The sequence below is a fragment of the Hordeum vulgare genome, chromosome 5H, assembly GCF_904849725.1.
Source record: "Hordeum vulgare subsp. vulgare chromosome 5H, MorexV3_pseudomolecules_assembly, whole genome shotgun sequence".
NCBI classification, from domain to species: Eukaryota; Viridiplantae; Streptophyta; class Magnoliopsida; order Poales; family Poaceae; genus Hordeum; species Hordeum vulgare.
Window position 1 is genome coordinate 306,004,868 of NC_058522.1, and position 10,889 is coordinate 306,015,756.

A 10,889-nucleotide genomic window follows, 5' to 3' on the forward strand; every position below is an offset into this window, starting at 1 on the left:
AAGGTCAAGTGGGTTCCCAAGGATACTACTAGCTCTACCTCAGCAAGTGCTACAACAACTCCAAGGATTCCAATTAATTTGGTGTGGATTCCCAAGAGTAAGAACTGGAAACTCTTGAGGGGTGACTTTGCCAATGAAATTCACTCTTATTTATTTTGGCAAGAACTATACACAATCAACCTCAACCTTATGCATTAGTTCAAGGAGTCACACATTCCCTCAAAGGTAAGCAAGGAACTAGGTAATCAATGCATCTTTGGACATCATCCTATTTGTGCTTCACTCCATGTCCATAGATATACTTGCATTTGTTCCTTTTTTTTGCTTTGGGACTAACCCATGTAGGTGAGAAGAGTATGAAAACAACAAGGATTGCTCCCAACTCAAGATGATCTTCATCAACTTTGAGCATCCACCACTACTTCACCTACTTGAAGTCTTCCACGACAAAACCCAAGGCTAGTTGATCCTTCTTTGTGGGGATATCATATCAAGGGGGAGCTTTACCCTAATACTTGAGTATAAGCATATCCTAAGGATATGAACACATTAATGATTATGTAAAAGTGGTAACCCCACTTGTGCTTAATGATGAGTATGACCTATGATCAATTATTCTTGCTTGGCTCCTATGTCAATATACTCATATATAGATGACCTTGTCATCGCCCAAGTGCTTGATAGCTGCTAGGATGTTTGTGCATGCTCATCATGTTTGTATCATCATTCTTATTGTGTGAGCATGTTGGTCTGCATGAATTTAATCAATCGAGGACATCCAATTGTTGTTATATGGATTTTGTTTTATCTTTTGCCAATTGGATGGACAAGAATGCCTAGGACCCTTCTCTAGCTATCTATGCTATCTCATCTCAAGTTCAATTCATGTTTCATCACAAAACTTGAACAAGGACTTGTCGATCCCTCTGTGTGAAGGTGCACTCGGAGTTCAATATCGTCAAAGGCTGCCTTCCAAAACCTCTTTGAAAAACTCGGTGTGACCAACTCCACAAACTCGGAGCCACCGATTTTCCAAAGTTGATAAGGTTTTCTCATCCCGGTACCACCAGAATCGCCAACTCGGTTACACCGAGTTTACCTACCTACTAACAGTTGAGGAACTCGGTGACACCGATTTTGCCATCTCGGTGACACCGAGAGCGAACAGGTATATATACGTGCGGATCGGACCTTTTGATTTCACATCTCTAAAACGGTTCGTTCCTCAAACCCTCACTGTCCCCCGAGACCCCAGGTCATCGCCTTGACTCCCCGAGCGCCGCCACCGCTCGGATTCGCCGTCGTCGACGCAATCTTCCCCGCCGTTGTCGCCGTAGCCGAACCGCCACCAAGTTAGGGTGCGGTTCGATCTCCCTTGCGTTCCCCATCTGATTCTTACGCATTGGGCATATTTTTCTTCTTTCCACCATGTGCAAATACTTCTTTCCACCAGATAAATCTCGTAGGGTAGAAGAAGTAGGAATTCTAGATCTGATCTGCCGCAGAATGCAACTCGGTGAGACTGAGTTTGTAAAATCGGTTCCACCGATTCCTGTTTTAGGGTTCTTGAGAAGCAACTCGGTGAGACTGAGCAGCATTTTCTGTGCCACCGAAAATGACTGCCAAGTTTCTGTTAAGCGAGTTTGTTTTCTCGATGACTCCGAAAATGCCAACTCGGTGCCACCGATTTACATCCTGTAGAAGACCATACCCTGAGTTTCAGACTTCAAATTTTCAAAAATATATGAATTTTGTGATGCTTATCCATAATGTATTTCCTATATCCACTTCACAGGTTCTGTTGTTTGCTGTTGTGCTTGTCTGTCAGTATGTCAGGTTCAGATGACAGTCAGAATGATTTCAGAGAGCAGAGTGTCGAGATGGAGTTTGGCACTAGTCCAGAGAGGACTGCTTCAGACCCTAGTTCTCCGAGTTCCCATGGCTTGCCCCACCAGGCAAAGGAGGAAGATAGTTTCTGATGAGGAAGACTCAGATTTTATGCTAGAAGAAACTTCAGCCCCTCCTAAGGCTCCTCCAAGGAAAGCTGTCAGCAAGATATCTGCTAGTGCTGCTGAGCAGAGAGCATTTGATTATGCCAATAATGGCAAAGCTACTGCCAAGGATGCACCTGCAAAGATGGCTATCGTGAAGAGGCCGAGGAAGAGAACTATCCATCTTGTTGGCAGAAAGACTTCTATGTTTGGAGACCCAGAAGAAGCTGAGGAAGAAGCTCCTGAGGAGATCCCAGTTCCACCCAAGAATAAGCTGATGGGTGATGCAATGAAGTCTGCTCCAAAGCCTAATGCTAAATCAAAGAAGGTTGTAGCTTCCAAGAAGACCACGAGAGATGTACCTGCAACTGCTAAGAGCAAAGGCCCTGCATCGAGTGCCCATGATGCAGAAGAGGAAGAAGATGAGAATGCTCCAGTTCCCAAGAAGCTCAGACCATACGTAGCACTCCACAATGATGCTCATCCTGTAGCAGAAGACATGAAGAAGAGGAAGGATGCCGGATTAAGAAAGTCAAGAGTTGCTGATCCATTTGCTATCACAATAAGAACTATTGTTGATCCAAGGTTTCACACCAAGGAACAACAAGATTTTTATGAGTCTGTCTTGCATGACAAGAGTCCTGCTATCAGTGATATGAGGTATGTTGACTGGGCATACATCAAGGAGAATGAGAATTTCTATCCACACGTTCAAGAGAACTTCAGGCTAGTGGACATAGAAGATTTTGTTGGGAAGAGATGACCCCATGGAATGACGAGATGATCATGCAATTATATGCAACAGTTCATTTCTATGACGACTCTTTAGTTTGGATGACCGATGGACACAAATACGACGCTACAATTGCTGAATGGGCTGCTATAATTGGTGTTACCAAGCAGGAAGAAGCAGATGTAGATGTGTATGTAGATGCTAAGCGGAATCACAACTCTATGGCCAACATGTACAAGACCATTTCACAACAGTACTTGGCAGTCACAAGCTAGGATCAATATATTTCGTCATCAATATATTTTGATCCATATGTTGTCATCAATTACCCAAAAGGGGGAGATTGAAAGCACAATTGCTCCCTAGGGTGGTTTTGATAGTTGATCACAACATATGCATCATTGGACTAATGTGTTTTCCAAGTATATTTCAGAAAAGTTCAAAAGATGCTATGGCTTAAGGTTTATGTGGAGATGTCCCTGGAGGCAAGAAAGGAATAATATTGGCTCAAGCTTCAAGCTAGACGAATCTTCATTTTATATTTGTGAGCAATCACTTTTGAGTCCATAGGAAAGCCAATACTATTAAAAGGGGGTGATGTAGTAAAATGAACTGATTGCTCAAATGCTCAAAGTTAGCCACCAAAATACTCAGTCATTTTTCCCACATATCCACTCTGTCAAGTTCCACATACACAAATTCGGTGTAACCAACATTGCCACATCGGACCCACCAAGTTTGAACCTAAGACAGAACCTTCTCCATTCCCACCAAATCGGTACAATCGAAACTGCATCGGTGCTATCGAGTTCAGTGTGACTAACATTCTGTTGCCAAGATACACAAAATCAGAATTTCCGAGTTTGAGTATCGGTGCCACCGAGTTTGGCCATCTGACCGTTAGTCACCTTTTCGGTGACACCGAGTTCTATATATCGGTCTCACCGAGATTCATAGGTCACACTTTTAGTATTAGTCGGTACCACCGAGTTGTCCACTTCGGTGTCACCGAGTTTGCACTTTTGTGTGTAACGGTTTGATTTTGGCTGCTGCCTATATATACCCCTTCACCCACCTCTCATTCGTGGGAGAAGCACTCAGAACATACACTTCATTTCCAGATCCATTTTATGAGAGAGAACCACCTACTCATGTGTTGAGACCAAGATATTCCAATCCAATCATTTGAATCTTGATCTCTAGCCCCCCCAAACTGCTTTCCACCAAATCAACCTCTCCTACCGATGTATATTCTGTGTGAGAGAGATTTTTGTTGAGGAGACTATCTTTAGAAGAACAAGAGCAAGGAGTTCATTGATCTACCCCATCTATTACCTTTTCGAGGGCGGTACCTCCTAGATTGGTTAGGTGTCGCTTGGGAGCCTCCTACTTCGTGTTGTGGAGTTGAACCAAGATGTTTGTAAGGGCAAGGAGATCGCCTACTTCATGAAGATCTACCATGAGTAAGGCTAGTCCTCCGTGGACGGAATCCGTGGTGGGATAGACAAGGCCGCTTCTTTGTGGACCCTCTGTGGGTGGAGCCCTCCATGGACTCTCGCAGCCATTACTCTTTATGGGTTGAAGTCTCCACTAACATGGACGTATGATAGCGCCACCTATCGGAACCATGCCAAAAATTTCCGTGTCAACCCCATGCGTTTGATCTCCCTACCTTACTCCTCTACTTTACACTTGCATGTTTTACTTTCCTCTGCAATACTATTAGAACTGCATGTGTAGAGTGTGCTTGACCTATTATAACTGTCGTAGCTGCCTCTCAAGTAAAATTGGGAAAAGGCAAAAAAATTATCTTGTCAAGTAGTCTAATCACCCCCTCTAGACATACTTTCGGTCCTACAAACTCCCTTTGTTCACATGTGCCTCATGGAAAGAGGTAATGATGAGGTATCATCTTATCTTAGTGATAACAATGATATTTGTAATGAGGATGATGATGATGACTTTACTGGAAATCTCTATGAGATTGGTAAAATTCTTCATAGAGCTAAAAATAACGCTTACCAAAGGTTTCAAGATGTTCTTTCTTACTTCGAAAAACGTAATGGTTTATTTATTTACGAGAAAGCTAAAAGTGAACAACTTGAACATGAACTTGACAAGGCTCATCAAACATGTAGAGACTTAAGATCTTCAAAAGGAGAGGTTGAAATTGCTCATGGTAAACTTATAGAGGATTTTGAGCTCCTTCTCCTTGAATGCAATAATGTCAATGGAGATCTCATCAAAATCTCTAAGATTTATGAGGAGCTTCAGTCTACTCATGAGAAGTCTCTAATTGCTACTTACTCCTCTCATATTGTCGATGATACTTGTGCATCTAACTCTACCTCATTTGAAGCATCAACTTTGAAGGAGAATGTTGAGTTATGTGCTCAACTTGATTTGCTAACCATCAATTATGGTAAATTGGAAGAAAGTCATGAAAATATCTCAAGCACTCATGAGGATCTTCTAATCTCTCATAATGAGCTAAAGTTAGCACTTGAGACTGTGGCCATCAAGGTAAAATCTTGTGAGTCTCATGTAAACATTAGCACATCTACTATAAATGCTTTATTGCCATGTGCTAATCCTTGCAATTCACCCACCTCTCATATTATTACTAATCATGATGAATTTCTCATATTGTCTTGTTGCTCTAACCATGAAGTTTCTACTTCCACTAGTCCTCTTGTTTCTAGTGTTGAAACTAACAATGTAGGAGAAATTAATGAGCTCAAGGCCCAAGTCACTAGTTTGAAGAAAGACTTGGAAAAGTGTGGTTATGGACATAGTTATCATTACAATAAGAAGAAGTCCAAGAACAAGAAAAGGGGACAAGACCAAGCCACGAACAAGTCCAACATTTCTTGCATTAAGTGCAAAAAGGTTGGGCATCATGTGAGATCTTGTCCATTAAAGATAAGGGCTTATAAAGATATGCTACATGGGAAGAGGCCTCAAGATCAATCTCGAGCTCAACCTCATGTTTTAGAACGACCACTATGCATGATGAAACATGTCATTTCTTCCCAAAGTGAGAAAATAAAGAAGAAGAACAGAAAGGGAAGTACATGTTGCTATATCTGTCGAAAGAAGGGGCACATAGCTTCAACATGCCTCACTAGTAACATCTATAAGCCTCCATTTATCAATGATCATTATTCACTTAGAAAGGATATTTTTGCAATTTTTTTTCCAAGTATGTTGGTGCCCAAAGTGGTTCGGAAGTGGATAAGATCATTTGGGTTGCCAAGCCTATTGTTACTAACTTCTGAGGACCCAACTTGGTTGGGTACCATCAATATCAAACTTGATAGGTATGTGGAGGGCATTGAAGACTTGGCTGGTTCATGAAGAAAAATATTTTTAGCATTTATTATGGTTCAAGCCAAGTCAAGAATATTACCATCATATTTGTCGTTACAATGCCTCTCCTAGCGGTAACTTGTATATAGTGTCTACATTGAAAGTTCCTAGCCCCTCGCATGTTTAGGTTTGGTACCTAGCATGTGTTTTGATATGTTGTGCCTCCTAGTATGATTAATTTGTGTTATCTATAATGTGTAGGTTGTTATGCATGTCATATTGTTGTGTGTGTAGTCTTGATCCTTACTTGCATCTTGGTTGCACCTTATTGGGCTCTTTTGAGATATTAATGGATCATCACATTATGGGGGAGTGTTATGCTCTACGCACATCACAAACCTAAAATGTATATATATTGGACACCACCTAGTATTTATAGTGCAAGATTATCCAGTTACTATGTGGTATGTCAAGTTCATTTGAAGTTCAAATTCTGATTCATTGATCATCTTTAGTTGGATTTCAATTGCCTCTTGTGGAAAATACATGGATTATCACATTATGGGGGAGTGATATGCTCTGTGCAAATCACAATCCTTGGTAATATAAACATTTGATGAATGCCACTTAGAATCTATTATTGAGATTATTGATATCTTTGTGGCTTGCCATGCTCAACACGTCTCTATTTGCATAATAATTCTTTTGTTGTTTAATTCCTTAGATGTGTGTGAGTATGACATTCTACTGCACGTTTATTCATGGTATAGCTTCTAGATCATACTTAAAAGAAGGGTATATATGATTCAAGTCTTTCCAATTGTTTCTCTACATTATGATCTAGATAATTGGCATGTTAATAATATGGTATCTAAGCATTGTGCTTATTTCTAAACTGTCATATCATGCTTGTGTGAGTATAAATGACCTTGTGCTTATTTGGAATCTATCACCGAATGATAATTCTAAATACCATTGTGTTATCTTACACTTGGTATTCCTTGTATGGTAGAGTTTCATGGTCATCTTTATATCGACTTTGCTTCTACTTGCATTTTATAACTAGACGAGAAATTCATTTGTCTCCCGGTAATCTCCCATGCTTTTGTTTGAGTCGATATTACTAGTTTTATGGTATTGTGGGAGTTATTATCTTATTACTTGTACTATAATATATCTACTTAAGTGAGATATGCATGTAATAACTTTGGGGACCATATTGTACTTAAAAGTGATCTAGGTACATTGGAGAAGCATTGTTGTCTTGGCTTATTCATAAAGAAGGTGGTGTCACCACGAGGGAATTAGAGCCAAGAGTATATGACTCAGTCATTACTACTCCATACTAATAACCCATAAGTATAGGGGATCGAAACAGTTTTCGAGGGTAGAGTATTCAACCCAAATTTATTGATTCGACTCAAGGGGAAGACAAGGCTTGAAGAGCCTCTTAAGAACCTCCTCATCTTTTCCCTTTTCTATCTCTGAAAATTTCTGAAATTTTAGTGATTCTAAGGAAAAGTGAACAAGGCTCAATGAAACTCGTAGCAACTACTCCCACAAGTGCCTAGAGGCCATATTACGCATCAAAACCACTTGGGACCAGCTAGAATTAGCATGCAAAGCTCAAGAACATGGTCACCAAGGCAGCAAAAATACGCGAAGTATAAGGCACTAGAGCAAAAGCTAATTGGACCAATGGAGGACTCACTTACCAAGGAGTAATTTCCCCAAAACAGTTCGGAGAATGATGCTTTGAGTAAAGAGATCGAAAATCCTAGCAAGAGGAGCAAGAGCACGGGTTTGAGCTGCGAAACGATTTTTTTTGTAGGTAGGAGAACCAGATGAGAGCAAGAATGAGTGGAGGGGGTGCCTGTGGGCCCCACAAGCCTGGGTGACACGGCCAGGGGGGTGCCCGCACCTCTAGGGCTTGTGGCCCACTGGTGCAGCCCCCAGACTAGATCTTCGTCTCAGTATTTTTTAAAAATTCCAGAAAAAAATCATATTTGGATTTCAGGACGTTCAGAGAACTTTTATTTTCGGGGTAGTTTTCTACGGGACGCTAAAATAGAAAACAAGGAAAACTAAACTAAACCTATCATTTTTCTTCTAAGCAACCGAAGGTGAAAGCTTGGAACAGAGGTTTGTCTCCTCGATTCATCCATCTCATGGTCATCGAAAGAAATCCGTCGATGAGGTTGATCAAGTCTCCTTGACAAACTTTTTCGAATCGCAAAAGAGAACGGAGAATTTTCGAATAGTCACTAGGTTACCTCAATGGGGATGTGTATTTCCCCAACAAGCAAATCATACTTCATCTTAACAGGAGGTATAGGGCATTCAAAGCTCCCAATAAGAATCGATGAAGTTTTATCGATAACATTGATGCAATGTACTCGATATTGTTTCTTCGGAAAGTGCACCGTATGCTCATTACCATTGACATAGAAAGTGACATTGCCTTTGTTGCAATCTATAACAACCCCTGCAGTGTTTAAAAAGTGTCCTCCGAGGATGACCACCATGGCATCGTCCTCGGGAATATCCAAGATAACAAAGTCTGTTAAGATAGTGACATTGGCAACCACAACAGGCACATCCTCGCAAATGCCGATAGGGAAAGCAGTTGATTTGTCGGCCATTTGCAGAGAGATTTTAGTGGGTGTCAACTTATCCAGTTGAAGTCTACGATAAAGAGAGAGACATAACACTAACACCGGCTCCAAGGTCGCATAAAGCAGTTCTAACGTAGTTACCTTTAATGGAGCAAGGTATAGTGGGCACTCCGGGATCACCCAGTTTCTTAGGAGTTCCACCCTTGAAGGTATAATTAGCAAGCATGGTGGCAATCTCAACCTCACGTATCCTCCTCTTATTAGTCAGAATATCCTTCATGTACTTAGCATACAGATACATTTTGAGCATATCTGTCAAACGCATTTGCAGAAAGACAGGTCTAATCATTTCAACAAAGCGCTCAAAATCCTCATCATCCTTTTTCTTGGATGGTTTAGGAGGAAAGGGCATGGGTTTCTGAACCCATGGTTCCCTTTCTTTACCATGCTTCCTAGCAGCGAAGTCGTTCTTACCATATCTTCTATTCTTAGGTTGTGGGTTATCAAGATCAACAGGTTCAATCTCCACATCCTTTTCATTGCTAGGTTGAGCATCTTCATGAACATCTCTATTGATATTATCATTAGGCTCATGTTCATCACCAGATTGTGTTTCAGCGTCATAAACAGAGACATCGTTTGGACTCTCAGGTGTATAAGCATCAGGGTTGCTAGCGTGCAAGTTCCTATCATCTTTCTTATTCTTTCTATGATGACTAGGTGCATCAGTGCTAATTTCTTGAGAATCTTGTTCAATTCTCTTAGGATGACCCTCAGGATACAAAGGTTCCTCGGTCATTCTACCGCCTCTAGTAACGACTCTAATAGAATTGTCATTCAACTCATTGATCAAGTCATTCTGAGCCTTAAGTACTTGTTCTACCTAAGTAGTAAACATAGAGGCATGTTTACTCAGAAGCTTAAGATCATTGGCATTTCTGTCCACACAAGCACTTAAATGACTAAGCATACGAGCATTCTGTTCCAATTGTCTGCTAACATAATCATTGAAACTCTGTTGTTTGGCGACAAAGTTATCAAATTCATCCAGGCATAAGCTAGCAGGTTTATCAAAAGGAATATCACTCTCATCAAACCTACGTAGAGAGTTTACTTCTACTACCTGTATCGGGTTATCAAGACCATGGATCTCTTTGATAGGTGGTAGATTTTTGACATCTTCAGATTTAATGCCTTTCTCTTTCATAGATTTCTTAGCTTCTTGCATATCTTCAGGACTGAGGAATAGAATACCTCTTTTCTTCGGAGTTGGCTTAGGAGGTGGTTCAGGAATAGTCCAAGCATTCTCATTGCACAAGATATTATTCAATAGGATCCCAGCTTGTTCTACAGTTCCTTCCCTAAAAACACAACCAACACAACTATCTAGGTGGTCTCTAGAAGCATCGGTAAGTCCATTATAGAAGATATCAAGTATTGCATTCTTCTCAAGAGGGTGATCGGGCAAAGCATTCAGTAGCTGGACGAGCCTCCCCAAGCTTGTGGGAGACTCTTCTTCAGCTTGAGCAAATTTGTATATTTCCTGCAAGGCAACTTGCTTCTTATGGGCAGGGAAATATTTTTCAGAGAAGTAGTAGACCATATCCTGGGGGCTACGCACACAACCAAGAGCAATAGAAGTGAACCAAGTCTTAGTATCATCCTTTAGCTAGAAAGGAAACAGCTTGAGGATATAGTAGTGGCGGATCTTTTCCTCACTAGTGAATAGGGTGGCTATATCGTGCAGTTTGGTAAGATGGTCTACAACCATTTCAGACTCATAACCGTGAAAAGGATTAGATTCGACCAGAGTGATTAACTCAGGGTCGACAGAGAATTCATAATCCTTATCGGTCACAAAGATAGGCGAAGTAGCAAACTTCGGGTCATATTTCATCCTAGCGTTCAAAGATTTTTCTTTCCACTTGAGCAGTAATTTCTCAACATCATAGCTATCCTTACAAGCAAGAAAGTCCTCAGCTATCTCTCCCTCCATAACATAACGCTCAGGCATATCAGGCAATTCATTTCTAGGAGAGCTAGTTCTAGCACGCAAAATAGCAGGTTCTACTTCAATAGTATCAGTAGTTTCAGAAGTATCATTACATCTAGCAGCAACTCTAGCAATTTGTGCATCAATAAATGCACCTAGTGGCAAAGCATTATCAAGCATAGCATCATCAGGCAAAGCGGTAGTAGCATCATCAAGCACATGCGACATATCAAGATTTCTAGCAGGAG